We start from the raw sequence: 20,337 nt of genomic DNA, 5'->3' as shown, positions 1-20,337 counted from the left end.
CCTCTGCAGCTCTGCCAGCTCATTCTGTCTCTCTTGTCACTCATTCTGTCTCTCAAGTAAATAAAGTCTTAAAAAAAATTTTTTTTTAATTAGAATCATTAAATAACTTGTCCAGGGTCACATATCGAGCAAGCAATAGTGCTAGAATTCGAATCTAACTCTAGCTGACGTCCACACTAGTATTCCTTATGTGATGCTATGTCTGGCCTGTTTCTGCCATTTACTAAAGTCACTTTAACCGGAGCCTCAGTTTACTCATCCAGAAAAAGAAAGGATGTTATCAGTGTTCGTATGGGAGGAACAATAAGCCAGTAGGAAGGCATCTGAAGTGAGGCATTTTTCCAAGTTCCCACATATACATTACACATGATTCCAGTATGGTCCTCCATCCCATTGCCCCAACTGTTGCTAAGGTTCACTGGCTGTTCTTATACTGTACATGAAGAGGTATAATACAGTATGAAAGTATATTGTGATAAGTTAAGGAAGCATACTGTAAGCCATATAGTAACCCCTGAAAGAATAAAACAAAGAGGTATCACAATAAGCCAATAAAGGGGATAAGATGGAATCAAAAATTACTCAAGTAATCTAAAAGAAAAAAAAAGAGGAAAAAGAACCAAACAATAGGTACAATGGATAAGAAAACAAACGGCAACATGGTGGATTCAAACCTAACCATATCAATAATCACACAAAATGCAGTTTAAACAAACCAATGAAAAAGCAGAGACGGTCAAATCATATAAAAAACAAAGACCAAACTAAATGTTGTTTATAAGAAATCCACTGTAAATATGGTGTCACAGGAAAAGTAAGAGGATTGAAGAAGATACACCATGCTATATTTTAATACCAAATGAAATAAATTTTGAAGCAGAAAATATTACCAGGAATAAGAAGGGTCATTTCATAATGATAAAGGAGCCAATTCATCAAGAGAACCTACAAACCCAAATTTTATGCACCTACTATCAGAACTTCAAAATACATAAAGCAAAACCTGATTGAACTGAAAGAGATATGGAAAAATGCACTATCAGAGATGGAGATTTTTAACATTCACCTTTCAATAATTGATATAACAATTAGAAAAATCAGAAAGGATATAGAAAACTTCAGCACCATCAACCAACCTGACCTAATTAACAGTTACGGAACATTCTACCCAACAATTGCAGAATACATATCCTTCCCAACTACACACTGAACATTTACCAGGACAGACCACATTCTGACCACCAAACAAGTCTCAATGAATTTTAAAGGATTCAAATCTTATAAAGTAATTTATCTGATCACAACAGAATTAAATTAGAATCAATAACAGAAAAATAATGTGAAAATCACCAAATACTCGGAAACTGAATAATATACTTCCAAATAACCCAACGGTCCAAGAAAAAATAAAAAAGGAAATTAGAAAGTATTTGGAACTGAATGAAAATAAAACATATTATAATTTACGAGATGCCTTATGACCCCAATGAATATGAGAGAAGGAAAAAAGAGTTAAATGATTTAGTCAACCAACAGATTTTCAAGTAAGCAAAATAAGAACTTAAGAATAAAAGAAAGGATCATGAATTCATAAAATATTAGATCTGGAAGAATCCTAGAAATCTTTCTAAAATTTGTAAACTCACAAATTTTACAGAGGAAACTGTTCCAGGAAGAACATACGATTTGCTTAATAGGGTTTATAATTGTAAATATTTAAAAATGAGCAGTCTCTGCTAGTAGCTACATTACACACATATCTGAGTTCTTTAAATGTCTATTTTCACCTAATAAAAGCAGATGAAGGTTTTGTAAAAACAGATGTGCACATCTGTCGGCCTGTGCCTGACTAATGTGAGCATTTTGTGTTTTATATGTAAGTTCTCTATATTTGAACACAGAATATATAATAATTGAGAGTACTGAATTCTTGATCCACATTGCCCAAATTCATACTCCAGCTTTACCATATCTGGTGGCCATGACATTGCACAAGTCATGTCATGGCCAGTGACTCAGTTTTCTCCACTGTAAAAAACAGAAATAAACCGCAAAATGAGAATAAGTAGTTCCTCCTATGGTGTTTATAAGGACTAAAATTAAGGTGTTTTGCGGGCTTACAACAGTGCCTGATACAGAGCAAGAACTCAAAAAATGACAACTCTATTAGAAAGCACTGTTTTACAGTAACTTGAAGCTTATTAGTCAAGACAATGACTTTAACTTTTTTTAATTAGGTGACATCAATTAATATAGGTTATCGGCAGAGAAAAATGGGTGGTTTCCAATTCATAAGTGTTAAAAAGGAAAAAAAAAGCTTAGAACTTATTTGAAAGCCAGTGTCAAAACAAAGCTGGGGCAATTTCTTTTCAAAGCAAGAGACAATGATCCAATGAAAAATTATCTATGACGTGAAGTATTTTTGGACCAACCAACAAATTTAATACTATCACAAATGAGATGATACTAAAGTTAGGGCTATCCTGCTGCCTTCAACTATTCTTTCTAATGTGTTCCATTCAACCAGAATTTATGGATTTAAATATTATAATTTTTAAAAGACAAAACATTTATTTCTATATTTGTTTTTAAATAGATAAAAGGCAGCATTCAGCAGTTTATCATTTGAATGAATTCCATTTGGTATAAGAAAACAACAAAATAAATGTGGAACACATTTCACATTTTTATTTTATGCAACTTCAGTGCTTTCAACACTGCATATATTACTAAAAGCACAAAAATAGATGCTGTACTATCAAATTGTAAAGAATACCAAATTCATATAATTATACTTTATAATTTCTTCCAAATTCAAAAGGACAAGTTTTTTTTAATTAAAACAATTTCATATGTCTTGTGTGCTCTACAGAATAAGGTAAAACAAATATATTTTTACTAAGTTATCTCAAAAATTTTGTATTTTAATAAAAACGACTATTTGTAACACACGCTCTATGCTTTTGACAATGACATCAAAGCTTCCTCAGCTGGGTTGAATGAGAATGTGCCTGCAATCAATATGGTAACAAGAGATGGACTCTACTCTACAGTTCAGAGAAGCACTACTGTAGGTGAGTAGATTTTCTCTATGTTTAATAACATACCTAAAATTTCACCTACAACCTTAGCATTTGCAAGACCATCCCTCTCTTCTCCTCAGACGATACAGGCACTTTTTCTTCATACCCAAAATTATGAGGAAGTGGGCCATGATGGCACATCAAGGCAATGAGTCAGACTATCAGGACAAGGCAGAAAGCATGGGGATGTCCAGACACTTCTTCCTTTGAGCTCTCTGTCTCCATCCATCTTTAGTCACCCAATGGTAGATTAAAGCTCTCTGTGCATCTGCGCTGCCTCCTTTGACTTTTCCTGACCAGTAGCTTTCACCAATGGGAGAAGGATCAAGGCCAGGAAAATACTCATGCACGGGTCCAGTATTAATGGGGAATTTCGTGGTTCACTAAGCCTAATGCCTACTGAGAAGATGGCAGATACCTGAGAACAGGAGCGTAGGGCAAATAAGAAAGCTAAGGTGGCTTGGAAGGCTGGTGGTGGTCATCATTTAATCGTCACTATTTAGTTAAGCTTGACCACTTACAAAATTTTTACATACGTTATTTCATTTGACCCTCGCAGCAGTCCCATGAAGACAGGCATAGCTATTTTTATTAATAACTATGTACTTCAGGGGTGAAGAAACTGAAGAAGCTTTAAAAGACTTGTCTAAGGTTATTTAAACTAGTAAGTGAGCAAGTAAGTGAGCAAGAACGTGGCCTCTATTTTCCTCCAAACTAACCGCTGATTCCAGAGTCATTCAACCACATCTCTGTATCACATATAGATGAAGGCAGAGGGGCACATTGACCGAGGCAGTTTCCACACTGCACGAAGTCAGCAATTATTCCTACAAACCACGGTATTTTTCCCTAACTGCCTTTAATCCTCAGTTCCATCCCTTCCCTTACTTCCTTACCTTTTTCATTTCTGCTTCTTTTCTTCAGATAACCCAAGATGTCAGAAATCATTTTGTCTGCTTAAATCCCTTAGATCCTGCTCTGCGCAACCAACGATAACCTGGGGTCAAACCTGAAACCAGCAAACATAGATCCTTCTCTTCTATAAGTCCTGGGACTATTTCAGAAACTGGCCGAAGGTGTAAAGAAATTTGTGGATATCTCAGAGGTACCTGTCTCGACTATGTGCATAAAAAGCAGGCAGGCAACGAATAATTGATGCAGTATCTCCTGCACCTGGACTGACAGTCCCCTGTTGGCTGGCCATACCCAGTGACTGAGTTGGAACAAACACTCCGAATAATGAACTCAGTCACAAGAAACACCAAAATAAGATATTAATGAACCTCTGAAGCACTTACCCAGATTGTCACGGGAAGTGTTTACAGTGTGTTCTGAACTTGAGGCTTATGTTGTCTGGAGGAGTATGTCAAAACCCAGTATGGGGAAGATGCGAGCGAAAACAATAGAGAGGAAACCCCTACACATCAAATGCACTTGCTTACAGACTATTACTTTTGCTTAAGAGCTCAATATATCCTCCTTTCATTTAAAACTTAAACTTTAATATAGAAAAAAGGGAACATTTAAATAGCCAGACATCCAACTCCAAAGAGAACCACTGTTAACATTTTGTAGTCTATTTTATGAAAATTTATTGACAGAAGGAGTGTGCATTTTTAAAGCAAATACTATCTAGTGCTTTTTATTGGACAGAATAGCAGTAGGTTAAAACTCTTAGCGTTCCAAGTCCTTCCCCTGTGCGAAATCATTTAATCATCCCCCACTAACCCAGTGATGTAAGTACTATTATCCATATTTCACAGATGGGGAAATCGAGGCATGAAACTTGTTTACTACAGTTGTAGAGGTGCTATATGACACAAATGAAATATAGAAAGTAACCCTGATAGGGTAAATTTGTCTTCTTTATACACTCCCTGCTACTACAGTTTCTCTTTCTCTGCTTCTCTGCTCTTCCACACAACCCCCACCCCTCCCCTCCTTGCACAATGCACATGAGAGCCTATCACAGGTGACTTGAGCCCATTAATAGGATCTATAGTCCTGTTGATGGGAACTATTCACTCCAAAAGCCAAAAAGACTGTGCTTTATTTCTGGAAAGAAAAAAAAGAAAGAAAGAATGAAAAGGAAGGAAGAATTTGTATAAGGAGATCTAATTTGTTCTTTGGAAGAGAAAAGATGCCTAAGAAAGGGCCAAGAAGCAGCTACAGAAAGGACCAGTAACACAGGAAGTTGGAGAAGTCAGCCCATGGGCTTTACTCCAGGTGAAACTTGTTCAGCTAGACCATCCTGGCATGCGTGGCCCTCCCCTGAGAAGAAGACTGGTCTTGCTTCAGCCTGGTAGACTTTTCTCTACATTGGTGAACTGATCCTGAAACAAACTTGGGTTTTCGGTGTTGCTGGTGGTGGTAGTCGCAATGGTAGAGTTGCATGTATGTGTGTTTGTATTTTTTTTAAAATAAACATGACCTGGAGTCAAAGGCAAAAACACAATGACTCTTCTGTCCTCGTGTGGAGTGGATCTGTCCAACCTTACAGGATTCTGAGTTCACAACAGAAATGAACTTTGAATTGTTAGTCAGTGAAAAAAAAAAAAAAACCCTTCTACTGTCTTATCAGAAACACCTCTTCTCTACCCTCTGATGCTATTGGGAATAAAAGATCTCCTAAGGGATTTACAGATGAAATTCAACAACCTGAATCATTCTCATGCTAGTTAAGAAGGTTCCATAATAAGTCAGATTTATGTACTTGCTTAGGAAGTAAATAGTACCTATTATAGAATGAAAATAGGACATTCAAGAAACAAAGAGACACTAACTGCACACCTGCTATGTGTAAGGACCTGCTAGATATGACACATTAAGGGACAAAGGGTTTTATAAAAATGAATAGCTTCAAAAGGAGAGATGTATTTCAGAAATGTGATTTCTATAAGAATTTCAGTCTGATGCCTGTCTAGACTGTTACAATGGAAATGTCTTTAAAAAAATACAAAAATAAAAGAAACTCTACAAAAATAGTACTCGTCAGAAAGCTAAACATCTGCGAGAAACATGATAATTCTGAGAGGATAAAAGATGAAAACAGAAGCTATCTACTTATTGTAGGACGATACGACCAGAACGGTCAGACTAAATGGACCCTCTGATGACTAAAGGCTGCTTTCCTGACATCAGTTTGACACTATCTCAACATATGCCCAGAATTCTCTTCAGTTTTTTAAAAAAACAAGTGGATGTGTATGAACTGGAATTATTGTTGTACACAGCAGTGGAAATGTAAAATGGTACAACCACTTCAGAAAGTACTTGGGAAACTTCTTCTAAAGTTAAACATACACTAACCACATGACCCAGCATTTCCATTCATAGGTGTTTATCAAAAAAAAAAATTTTTTTTTTGCCTGAATAAAGTCTTGAACACATATGTCCATAGCAGCTTTGTTCATAATAGGCAAAAACTGAAAACCAAATGTCCCTCAATTGTGGTAAATTCATAAAATGAAAGACTAATCAGCCATAAAAAGAAAATAACTATTCATACACGCAACAGCATGGAGATGAATTGCAGCAACACTATGCTAAGCAAAAAAAAAGGGGGGGCACAAAAGAATGCACACCATATGATTCTATTTATGGGGAATTCTAGAAAGCAGATCAGTGTTTGCCTGGTGCTGTGGATCAGAGGTGGGCATGACATTGAGTTGGGGCTCAAGGAAGCTTCGCAGGGTATGAAAATGTTCTAATCTTAATTGTGGTGGTGGTTAAATGGATATACATTTTTAAAACTCAACTGAATGCTGTGAAATGCTATATTTTCGCATATGTATTATATATAATACATGTACTTCAATTGAGGTGATTAAGACACAACAAGAACAAAATTTTGGAGGTAACATATTCCGAAGAATGAAGTAAATATTCCCACTATACTAACTGCACTGTTCAGATCACATTAAGGGTGTGGTGTCTACTTCTACAAACATTTGAAAGAAAGCTGAAAATTAAAGACATTGAGGTGGAAGGGAAGTTTTATGGTGAGTCTATCTAAAAATGCTGTCACCTGTGAGAATTGACTGAATGTTTAGTCTGGTGACAAGAGATGAAAGAGGGACACACAAATGCCCTCATACGTACAAAGTGCTACCTTCTAAGGTGAAGAAATAGACTCCTACTGGGTGGGAGTTAGAAATACACAGATTTTGCCCTCAATAGATAGAAGACAGTAATTACTCTGATTAAAGTTCAAACTAAAAATCAAATCTCACTTGTTGAATAGTCACTGTATCCCATATACAATGGCATGTGAACCTTCTGAGGACTGTGTTCTTACACTGAGCTCTTCCTGGCGGGCTTCCTGGAGAGGGCAGTAGATCTCATGGCAGATCAGATGCCCTCTAAGAGTCTTTCTAGAGTGTTATTTTTTTTCCCTTTACAAAATGAAGTAAACTTTCACGATTTCAAATTGCTGAATTCTATAGTTGCTACTAGTACCATGCCTTTTATATTTGGGTATTTAATAAGCATTTTTCAAATTGAATTGTGCTTTACTTTTAAAAGTACATTGCTGTTCATTACTAGCATATCCAGAGCAGAGTTCCTGTTTGGTATAAGCTACCTAATGGTAAAATGGTATGGGGAAAATAAAACACATTTTAGAATGATTCCCTTTTGGATGAAATTTCAAGTATTACTAACAATCCCCCCAAAAAACTGTTGACACAGGTGTGCGTCCTATAAACATAAGATGATCGGCCAGGAAAATCGTATTCTTTCCTACTGTTGGGGGAAGAAGAGTTCCCTAAAGGTAGGAATAAGAGAAAGTTTAGATTTAACGTAGATAATGGCATGTTTGATGGACATTAATCACCTCCCTTCACATTGACTCCCCCCTTTTCTTTTCTCAGAAGCTTTGGGGACCTACAGTTTCCAAAGAAGTTAACTCCATCCACCCTTCATTCTAGGGATGCAATACACAATCCAGTATACCACAATTAGGACTTTGCACCATCATGGCCACAGTGATTAGTTGAGGTGGAACTATGACCTACACAGGCTGAATCAGAATGAATTATCAGAATTTCAGAAATACTGAGACAAATATACTTTTTTCTAATGGAGGTAAATATGGAAACAGTAAGACTTAGGAGCTACTAGAAGCCATATCAGAACTGAGACAGGAATACCAGAATGAAACCAACACCAGGGAGCCAGAATGAAGAAGTGGAGGTCACTGAGCTGCTGGTGACTTCCAGTTATAATAAAATATAATAGAGTGTAGGGAACTTGGATTCTGATTCTGCTATGTTCCTCTGAAGAGTGGTAATTTTTGTTTCCAGGCATAGAATTACTGGCTGAACATTTTGAATTTGTTTGTCTTATTGGAATGATTTTCAGGAAAGCTCAAGGGGTTTTGCAAAGCTCCTCTAGTTTGGCAAGACCAAATTTCTATCTTTGTCTTCCCTCTGAGGTCTGGTTTTAATGTGTTGGGGTGGATGTGGAGTCAGCCTTACTCCAGGATGCAGTCCTGACTCTAAGGTGTGGACTTTTTGGTTCACAGGTGGATGCCTAGGCTGTTAGTAACAACTTTCTATTTGCTTGGGACACAGCGTTAATGTCTACTGGTAATCTTTAATATGTCTTTGCGCTCTTTGGTCCTTTGTAAGCTCACAGGCTCTTCAGCCGATTTGTAGTTCATCTTTCAGCTGAGGATTCATGAGGAGCCCATCTTTAGCATTCTGGACCCCCATTTCTGTACAGCTTTCTCTTTTTTGGTGCCCTTCTCCAGATCCCAACTGCCTCAAAAGCCCAAAACTCTGATCTCTGCCTCCTCAGCTCAAGGCACCACTGTTTCTGCTTAGACTCCATATCCTTGTGACACAGTCCGGACATTCTCTCAGCAGAAAGCCAGGGCAAACATGGAGCTCTTCTTATGAATTTGCCTTTTTTCAATGATCACAGTCCCGCTGTCTAATGCCTGAGAACAGTTGTCTCATATGTTTTCTTCAGCTTTATCATTGTTTATGGAAGGAGGGTTAGACCAGTAGAAGTTACTCTATCAAGGTCGGTAGCAGGAGCTCTTGTCCACATTATTTTTAATGATTGTTGTTCTCTCTCATTCTCTTAATTTGTATTTGTCTCCTTCTCTCCCCACCCTCAATTTCTGTAATTTATGGTCCTGGCTAAATGCACATATACTCTTAAATAATTTTGATACGATAACTTAGAAAGACCTTATAATGATGATGGAACACTTTGAAAATCTTCATATTACCATAAGTTTTGTAGAGTTTCTAAAGTTTACGCAAAAATGTTTTAATTTGGAGTCTTTCCTCCCATACTTATTTTTTTCATGAATATAAATAGCACAAGCAAAACATCAACAAAACCCTGCTACCATACTGCCTTTCCTATTCCTTCCTTTGAAGCACATTTCCTTATTTCCATGTAAGTCAAAATAAAAAGAACAGAAGAAGAAAAACCTCAAGTTATCAGAATTATCTTCATTTCCTAATTTCTCAAGTTGTTTCCATCTCAACCTTAACAATTATAATGGTCTTCCTAGCTATATTTAAAGACCATGGAAACATCTACCTGTTCCCCCAAATGAGAGAGTTAAATGAGAAAGCAAATAAACACAATAAAGTTTTTAAAAATTTTAAACCATTTATAGGAAATGGTTAGTCCCACAAAAGAACCATATTTTTTCCCCAGCATGAGTTTCTCAATTGATTTAGATACGTGACATGCTAATTCAAACAAATGCTTGAAGATAAACAGAGCTGACTTATCCATTAGGCACAGTGCCTGGGGCCCATAATACCTTTGGGGGCCCACAAAAAGTTTTAATTTCTTTTAAAATCAGAACAACTAAAAATTTGGAACAAAGAAAATGCTTAACATTTCTTAATATGTTTGTCTTTAAACCCACACACGTCATAAAATGTAGTTATAATTGTGTGGGTGTGTGTCTGTGTGTGGAGACAGACATAAATTGGCAATTGTTTTCAGATCTGCTGTGAACCTCAATCTCTCCACAGAACCTGACTCATCTGATCTTAGAATATGAGGCCTCCAGGCATTCTTCCCTTTAAGTTCCTAGAGGTGCTAATCTCATCCTTAAAACATTAGCCTCAGATCTTTTTAGTTTGCCTGAGCTGAATTCACTTGCAAAATAATGGGATAATTTGGGGGCTGGCTAGTACTCTGGGTCACTAGATACCCCTGTGGTCTCCTTTAAGCTACCATGTATCTTCATGGCTGCTTTACATCTGCTTTCTACACCAGAGAAGTGGACTTGCTGTCTCTCCCTATTTCAAAGCCCTTGATCTCTTTGGAGCAGCCCATGAAGTCACAAATTCCTGTCTCAGCAGTGCTGTCAACCCACAGCCCATTTGCGAAGGTTAACATAACAATCACACTGAGGACCCTAGAAGTGCCACACCTTAGCTGACTTAGGTCACCAGTTTTACTCACTCTTCCAGGTTCTCTTCATTTCTCACTCAGAGCTGTCCAAGTAAGTGATTTTTTGTATTCAAATCATGATTATCTTATAACAATAGAAATAATCTATCTGTCCAGAGTGACCAACATAATTTTCAGTGAGAGAAAATGGTATTTAAGAGCACAAAATGATGTTTTCAACAAAATTCAAAGGAAATCCTACAAGTAATGTAACACTTAGGATACATAAAAGCAGAGTGCTATGGATTGAAGCTTGGCATGAAAGATGGATAGTGTCCAAGGAGCTAAAACATGGAATCTCCTTAGGCCCCTTTGCTTCAGTGAAGTTCAGTTAGTTCATCAGAAGACCTAGATCCTAGGTTCCAGCTCCACTACTGGTGTACTCATTGGCTAAACACTTGACTTTTTTAGTAGTCTCAGTTTTCTTATAAATCAGGTAGAGACATATGAACATATGTCTTGGCAATCTCTGAAATACCATTAGCATCATATAAACAATTACGCTTCAAAAGCACTTGTTAAATTTTTTTTAAACTAAGGAAACTTATTTTTTAAAAAACTAAGTAAACTTATTATTTTCTTTTTAAGATTTTTTATTTATTTGACAGACAGAGAGACAGTGAGAGAGGGAACACAAGCAGGAGGAGTGGGAGAGGGAGAAGCAGGCTTCCCGCGGAGCAGGGAGCCCGATGCAGGGGCTTGATCCCAGGACTCCGGGATCATGACCTGAGTCCAAGGCAGACGCTTAACAGCTGAGCCACCCAGGCGCCCCAAACTTATATTATTTTTATTATGTCACCATGACACCAACATTCTTCAATCTCCGAGGCCTGTTCTCCATTTTTCACAATGGTATCAATCACAAAGTCTGATCAGTCTTTTGAATTTTTAAATATTCTTTACGTATCAGACTTCAATGTATGCTATTTGAATTACAGATTACAGGCTTAAAATGTGTCAAACCACTCTTTTTCAGAAGAATTCAAATACTACCTACTCCATAAGCTTTTCACAAACAAGTAAAATTTAATCTCTATTGTACATTCCAAGCAATTTTATACTCTAGAAAAAAAGGGTGGCATATTTAGTCTCTAAAGGGCCAAAGAGTAGCTGAAGCTTTGTAGACCCATAGAGTTTCTGTCGCAACTACTTAAATATGTCCCTCCAGTATGAAAGCAGCCACAGACAATACATAAACACACAGACATTGCTGTCCCAATAAAACATTGTTTACAGGGACGCCTGGGTGGCTCAGTTGGTTAAGCGTCTGCCTTCGGCTCAGGTCATGATCCTGGGGTCCTGGGATCAAGTCACACATCAGGCTCCCTGCTCAACGGGGAGCCTGCTTCTCCTTCTCCCTCTGCTGTTCCCCCTGCTTGTGCTCTCTCTCTCTAATAAATAAAATCTTTTTTAAAAAGTAAACAAAACAAAACACTGTTTACAAAAGCAGGCTACAGGCTGGATTTGGCCTGAAGGCCATAGTTTGCCAAACCCCACTCGAGAACCATGCTTCTCAGTCTTTACTACACAAACCACTCACATGGGATCTTAATGCAGATTCTGATGCAGTAGGTCTGTGCGGCGTCTGAGATTTTGCGTTTCTAACGTTCTCCTAGTCCACTGATGAAAACTCTCTTACCTTTTCTTCTCTTAAGGATTCAACATTCCTTATAATTCAACGCCTTTGTTCATACGACTTTCCCTGATAGAAACATCCTCCCCTAACCCATCAAGTCTAAACATACAAGTCATCTTTTTGGGAAACAGGGCAAAGAGGCAATATCCTTACTCTCCCTGCCACTTCCCCACTCCCCACTGGCTCCAAATCTGGTTCTCTAGCTCAGCCTTGTGTAGCTTCTTCAAAGCACTTACCACATTTTATAATCATCACTTGTCTGCTGACGTTTAAAAATTCTATTTCCCCTATTAGAATGTAAGTTCCTCATGGTCAAGATCTACATTTATTTCATTAACCACTGAATCCCTGCTAATTAGCACAGTTTCTGATCCAAATGGGCACAAAAGTATTTATAGATTGAAAGGACAGGGGCGCCTGGGTGGCTCATATGGTTAAGCGTCTGCCTTCGGCTCGAGTCATGATCCCAGGGTCCTAGGTTCGAGCCCTGCATTGGGCTCCCTGCTCAGTGGGAAGCCTGCTTCTCCCTCTCTCTCTACTGTTCCCCCTACATGTGCTTTCTCATTCTCTGTCAAATAAATAAATAAACTCTTAAAAAAAAAGACAGATGATTATTTACGTTCACAGAGATTTTCTTTTGTTGTCCAATTTTTAGAATGCAGCTATCTCTTAGAGTAAAAAAGCTACCTTTCATGTGAGTGGGGCCAGAGCAGGCAATTCACCACTTTATGATGCTGCCCTCTCAGCAATAGCTGATTAGATCAAAGCCAGGCACCTGATCCAAGCTGGTCCACATTCTCTTTCCTGGGATTTTTGGAACCAGGGTCTCCTCCATCTAGGCTGGTCACTCAGATTAACTAAAGGGTGGTGGTGGGTGACTATATTAGGTCATGTGCATCTGTGCAGATGTGTGTGAAGTCTGTGCAGATAGAGTGTGAAGAAGGGAGAGACATGCAGATAGAAGCAATATAAAAGACGGGGAGAGTACTACCTAGGTTCCTAATGGCTTTACCAACGGCACATTCCAGTTGCTCACAAGGCCAAGCTCTTCTTGGGGACTGCAGGAGCTCTCCCAATAACCTTCCACAATTCTGTTTTTAGATGGATTAAAATGGATTTCCGATACTTAAAACGAAAAGAATATTAAAAATAAAATAGTATCTTTCTAACTAAATGTATCCAGTTTATAAAGACTGTATAAAAACAAAAATATACACAAAAAATGTGTCAAGGTGGCACAAGAGGAAAACATTAAATTGAGGAATCAAGTGTTTTATAACCAGAGCCTAGTAATCAAAGGTATGAGCACTACTAAACGTATTTTTAGTGAAAGGATAAGCGCTATCAACAGATAACAGTATTAAATATGAAGACTAATATATCCTTAAAAATTAAATAATTCTATAATTCTTTCAGGGAAATATTTGCCATCACTGAGCCTTTAGCTCCAAAATTTCTCAAAATACTTCATTCTAGGTGGCTGGTCCTAATACACTTCTAAAAGTAAAAAATTAACAATTATTGGAATGAGCTGATTGTGATAACAAATATTTCTTTAACCCAAAAGAAAAAGGAGAGAGAGAAATTCCAAGTAATAGTTGGACTAGAAAAATAACTTGAGCAGGGAGGAAGGATAGGAAATCATCACACCCAGCTGGAACATTCAGGGAAGAAGATGTAAAAAGCAATGGGTTTGAGCCAATAAATTCCCAACAACCTCCTGTAAGCAATCACCTCAAAATATGAATCAATTCTGGTTTACCCCTGCAGCCCACTCCTCCTACTCCATTTTTAATTTTTTTTTACTCAGTTAGTTAACATAGTGTATAATAGTAGTTTCAGGCATATGATATAGTGATTTAACACCTCCATACATCACCTGGTGCTTATCACACTAAGTGTACTCCTTAAACCCCATCACCTATTTAACCCATGCCCCCCCTTACTTAATTTTTTAAAAAATAATTTCTAATTGAGCAATCCACATTTCTGTTAAGAAGTTAAAATGGAAATGACAAAATCCTAACAGTTTTCTTTTATAGCACAATTCAAAGTATCCATTATTTTCCAAGCAGGCAAATGAAAATGTCAAAAACATTCTTGCTGTAGATATTTAGTTGTTTTCTGCCAAATTAATGAAAGGAAAATATTGCACTTTGAATTGGTTAATTACCATGAATCCTTCTGCAAAGGGCTCCTGCTTACAGAATTAAGCCAGCTCAAGTTGGCACACTGCCCTAATATTCATGGAGACTAGACTATAGGCTCCACTGTATTCAAGAGACATTTAGTTTTTGGCATCCGTTCATCAGCTTACAAACCATCAGTCCAAACCACTATAGACACTCAACTGTCTGAAGTAAACAGGGCAGAAAGCACCTGCATTTAATAGGGATGTACCACATTCTGCTTCTTTGAAATTTTAAGAGCCAGACTTAGAATAAAGAATGAACAAGAATACCCTGATTTACATATCTTCTAGAAATTAGAGCTACTTTGACAAAAATCCTCTAGTGACAAAGCTGCTTCCAGGAAATCCTCTAGGAACAAGGCAACCTCAGGAAAGGAGGAATTTGGAATTCTTTTTCCTCAGGGCGAGGCCAGGGTGAATGGAGCTATTTCAAGTAAAGGCCTCTAGGGAGCCCACACATAGAGCTCATATCTCACTATTTCCTAGGATTCAAGATAGAGGAGTACTGATTTGCCCATTCCCAAATGTGATAAAATAACCATAGCATTACTCCAGCCTAACCATATCTCCCCTTTCTCCCTTTCTCCCTTCTTCATGCCATTCCCTTCTCTACAGAAATTACAAAACCTGGAATGCCCTCTCTCCATGTGGATGGTATACTGGAAGCATTTCTTTAAAACTGAATGGAGTTGGGGGGCGGGGGGGCAGAAAAAAAAAAAAAAACCTAAATAGGAAAATGTTTCTCAACTTTTTGAAAAACATAATCCACCAATCTGTTTATTTGGTAAAGAATGGGTAGGGGGGCGCCTGGGTGGCTCAGTCATTAGGTGTCTGCCTTCGGCTCAGGTTGTGATCCCGGGGTCCTGGGATCGAGCCCCACGTCAGGCTCCCTGCTCCGCAGGAAGACTGCTTCTCCCTCTCCCACTCCCCCTGCTTGTGTTCCCTCTCTCGCTATGTCTCTCTCTGTCAAATAGATAAATAAAATCCTTAAAAACAAAAAAAAAGAATGGGTAGAGGAGAGATAGAGACAGAAAAATAATTAATGATTTAGCTCTCTTCTTTTGCCTTTCACCCTAAATAAAATGGGAGAAAACACCCTGAATCAAGACAGATAAAGACTGGTAAACCTAGGAATGCAAGCTGCCTTCTCCAAGATGCTCTCCATATGGTCCTCCTAAGACTTATTGGGAGTGTGTCACCCTCTCACACAAGAGTCTTGCATCAAGGAATGAGAAGCCAAAGGCTGATCCCAAAAAAGGTCACCAACTACAATATTTAACTATATTAATATTTAAGGACTACGGAACATGTAAAATTAGCAAGCAATTTTTTAGGATAGCAAAATAACCCTTATAAATCTCTAGTCAAAGACTCTTAGAAGATATTAGAAATTCAGGCTTTGAGAGGTTGACATAATAAGTCTGTATTTACTTTTAAATAAATTAAAGCTAACCTAGACAACAACAAGAATGCTTAGAGTCTAGAAACCATGAGAGAAACAGTATGCAAATAAACAAACAAAAGAAGATTTAAAAAAAAAAAAAGATAAAAAGGAAACAAAGAGGGGTGCCTGGGTGACTCAGTTGGTTAAGCATCAAACTCTTGATTTCGGCTCAGGTCATGATCTGGGAGTCCTGGGGTCAAGTCCTGAGTAGGGCTCCTCACTCAGCAGGGAGTCTGCTGGAGATTCTCTCTCTCTCTCTCCATCTGCACCCCACCCCCACTCTCTCTCTCTCTCTCTCATAAATAAATCTTAAAAAAAAAAGGAAACAAAAAACAGATGAGACAAAGAGAACAAAGAGCAAGATGACAGACTTAAACCAGATTAATGATCATATAGTAAATGTAAATGATCTAAACATTCCAATTAAAAGGCAGATATTATCAGACTCCTAATAAAGCAAGATCCAATGATATGCTGTCTTCAAGAAATGTAACTCAAATATAGACATAAATAGGTTAAAACAAAAGGATAAAAAAGACATACCATACTAACTAGTGAAAAAAATCTAGAGTGGTTACGCTAATATCAGAAAGAAATTGATTTCAGAATAGAACTATTACCAGGGACACAGAGGATAATTTCATAATGATAAAGTGATTAATTCATTAAGAGAATGTAATAATCTTAAATATATGTACCTAATAATTGAGCTTCCAAATACATGTAGCAAAAATTGATAGAAACCAAGGTACACAATATCCTGGCCATAAAACAGGTCTCAAATGTAAAAGGAATCAAGATTTGTTCTATGTTCTCTGCTCACAACTGAAATAAATTAGAAAATAATAACAAATATTTCTGGAAAGGCCTGAATGTTTTAGAACAAAATAAGACACTTCTAAATAACCAAAGCATCAAAGAAACCAAAAGTGGGGTTAAAAAGGTTTTTAAACTGAATGAAAAGGAAATCATACCATATCAAAATCTATAGGATGCCACTAAAGCAGTAGGTAGAGAGAAATCTATAGTAAGAAACATCTGTAGTAGAACAGAAGACATGTTTCAACCTAATGGTCTCTGCTTTTGCCTTATAAAACCAGGGGGGAAAAAATCAGTAAATTAAGCACAAGGTACAAAGGAGGAAATTAAAAAGATCATAACAGAATTCAAATAGTGAAAGCATTACAACTTCTTATCAATTTGGATGACTTTTATTTATTTTTCTTGTCTCACTGTTGCAGCTAGGACCTCAGCACTGTGTGGCATAAAAGTGATGAAAGTAGACATCCTTGTATTATTCCTGATCTTTCACTATTTAAACATGACATGATACTATGTATAGAAAATCCTAAAGACTTCACCAAAAAACTACCAAAACTGATAAATGATTTCAGTAATGTCACAAGGTACAAAATTAACATAGAGAAATCTGTTGCATCTCTATATCCTAATAGTGAAGTAGCAGAAATTAAGAAAATGATCCCATTTATAATTGCACCAAAAATAATAAAATATCTAGGAATAAACTAATCAAGGAGATGAAGGACCTGTACTCCAAAGACAATAAAACATTCATGAACAAAACCGAAGATGACACAAATGGAAAGATATTCCATGCTCATGGACTGGAAGAACCAACACTGTTAAAAGTCCATACTATACCCAAGATTTAAGGCAATTTTTATCAATCTTTATCAAAATACCAATAGCATTTTCCAGGGAACTAGAATAAATAATCCTAAAATTTATACGGACTCACAGAAGACCCCAAAGAGCCAAAGCAATCTTGAGAAAGAACAAACCTGGAGGGATCACAATCTCAGATTTCAAGATACACTACACAAAGCTATAGTCATCAAGAAAGTATGGTACTGGCACAAACATAGACACATATCAGTAGAACAAAATAGAGCACCAAGAAATATACCCATGCTTATATACTTAACTAATCTATGACAAAGGAGGCAAGAATACATAATGAGGAAAAGACAGTTTCTTCAATAATTGTGCTACAAAAACTGGACAGCTACATTCAAAAGGAACTGAACCATTTTCTTACAGCATATAAAAATAAAATCAAAATGGACTAAAGACCTAAGTGTGAGACCTGAAATCATAAAACTCCTTAAAGAAAACATAGGCAGTCATTTCTTGGACATGGGCCTTGACATTTTTCTAGATACGTCTCCTTAGACAAGGGAAATGAAAGCAAAAAAAAACTATTAGAACTACACCAAAATAAAAAAGCTTTTGCACAGCAAAGGAAACTGTCAACAAAATAAGTAAACGGACTAAATAGAAGATATTTGCAAATGACATATCAGATAAGAACTTAATATCTAAAATACATGAAGAACTTATACACTCAACACCAAAATCCCCCAAATAATCTGATTAAAACTGGGCAGAGGACCTGAATAGATATTTTTCCAAAGAAGAAATACAGATGGCCAACAGACACATGAAAAGATGCTCAACGTCACTAATCAACAGGGAAATGTAAATCAAAACCATAACAAGAGATCACTTTACAGCTATCAGAACGTCTAGAATGAAAAATACAAGAAATAACAAGTGTTGGCGAGGATGTGGAGGAAATGGAATCCTCATGCACTAGTGGTGGGAATGCAAATTAGTGCAGTCACACTAAATAGTAAGAAGGTTCCTCAAAAAATTAAAAATAGAATTACCATATGATATAGTAGTTCCACTACTGGATATTTACCCAGAGAACACGAAAACACTAATTTGAAAAGATATATGAACCTCTATGTTTATCCCAACATTATTTACAATACTGAAGATATGGAAGCAACCCAACTGTCCACTGATAGATGAATGGTTAAAGAAGATGTGGTATATATACATCCTGGGTCACAAATCAGGTCTCAACCAAAACCAAAAGATTGGGCTCATTCCCGGCATATTTCTGGACCACAATGTTTTGAAACTAGAACTCAATCACAAGAGGAAAGTCGGAAAGAACTCAAATACATAGAGGCTAAAGAGCATCTTACTAAAGAATGAATGGGTCAACCAGGAAATTAAAGAGGAATTTAAAAAATTCATGGAAACAAAAGAAAATGACAACATAACTGTTCAAAATCTTTGGGATGCAGCAAAGGCAGTCCTAAGAGGAAAGTATATAGCGATACAAGCCTTCCTCAAGAAAGAAGAAAGGTCTCAAATACACAACCTAACCCTACACCTAAAGGAGCTGGAGAAAGAACAGCAAATAAAGCCTAAACCCAGCAGGAGAAGAGAAATAATAAAGATCAGAGCAAAAATCAATGAAATAGAAACCAAAAGAACAGTAGAACAGATCAATGAAACTAGGAGCTGGTTCTTTGAAAGAATTAACAAGATTGATAAACCCCTGGCCAGACTTATCAAAAAGAAAAGAGAAAGGAACCAAATAAATAAAATCATGAATGAAAGAGGAGAGATCACAACCAACACCAAAGAAATACAAACAATTATAAGAACATATTATGAGCAACTGGATGCCAGCAAATTAGATAATCCGGAAGAAATGGATGCATTCATAAACTACCAAAACTGAACCAGGAAGAAATAGAAAACCTGAACAGACCCATAATCAGGAAGGAAATTGAAGCAGTAATCAAAAATCTCCCAACAAACAAGAACCCAGGGCCAGATGGCTTCCCAAGGGAATTCTACCAAACATTTAAAGAAGAATTAGTAACTATTCTTCTAAAGATGTTTCAAAGAATAGAAATGGAAGGAAAACTTCCAAACTCATTTTATGAGGCCAGCATTACTTTGATCCCAAAACCAGACAAAGATCCCATCAAAAAGGAGAACTAAATACCAATATCCATGATGAACACGGATGCAAAAATTCTCACCAAAATACTAGCAAACAGGATCCAACAGTACGTTAAAAAGATTATTCACCACAACCAAGAGGGATTTATTCCTGGGCTGCAGGGTTGCTTCAACACCTGAAAATCAATCAGTGTGATACACTATATTAATAAAAGAAAGAATAAGAACCATAAGATCCTCTCAATAAATGCAGAAAAAGCATTTGACAAAGTACAGCATCCTTTCTTGATTAAAACTCTTCACAGTGTAGGAATAGAGGGTACATACCTCAATATCATAAAAGCCATCTATGAAAAACCCACAGCAAATGTCATACTCAATGGGGAAAAACTGAGAGCTTTCCCCCTAAGGTCAGGAACACGGCAGGGATGTCCACTATCACCACTGCTATTCAACATAGTATTGGAAGTCCTACCCTCAGCAATCAAACAACAAAATGAAATAAAAGGCATCCGAATAGGCAAAGAAAATGTCAAACTCTCACTCTTTGCAGATGACATGATACTTTATATGGAAAACCCAAAAGACTCCACCCCAAAACTACTAGAACTCATACAGGAATTCTGTAAAGTGGCAGGATATAAAAATCAATGCACAGAAATCAGGTGCATTTCTATACACCAACAACAAGACAGAAGAAAGAGAAATGAAGGAGTCGATCCCATTTACAATTGCACCCAAAGCCATAAGATACCTAGGAATAAAT

The 20,337-nt window shown here is 37.1% G+C and overlaps 1 protein-coding gene across 3 annotated transcripts in view; it reads right to left on the bottom strand.

Moving 5' to 3' along the window:
• Nucleotides 1-20,337, bottom strand: part of RFX3 (regulatory factor X3) — a 281,486-nt gene that overhangs the window by 175,423 nt on the left and 85,726 nt on the right. The gene's annotated exons all lie outside the window — the stretch shown is intronic.

Source organism: Eumetopias jubatus, unplaced genomic scaffold (assembly GCF_037043125.1).
Source record: "Eumetopias jubatus isolate StellerSeaLion01/CBP00866 unplaced genomic scaffold, mEumJub1_p1.0 scaffold_15, whole genome shotgun sequence".
In the NCBI taxonomy this organism is placed as follows: domain Eukaryota; kingdom Metazoa; phylum Chordata; class Mammalia; order Carnivora; family Otariidae; genus Eumetopias; species Eumetopias jubatus.
The sequence above is the reverse complement of the archived record's forward strand: the minus strand, read 5'-3'. Positions and strand labels throughout refer to the sequence as shown.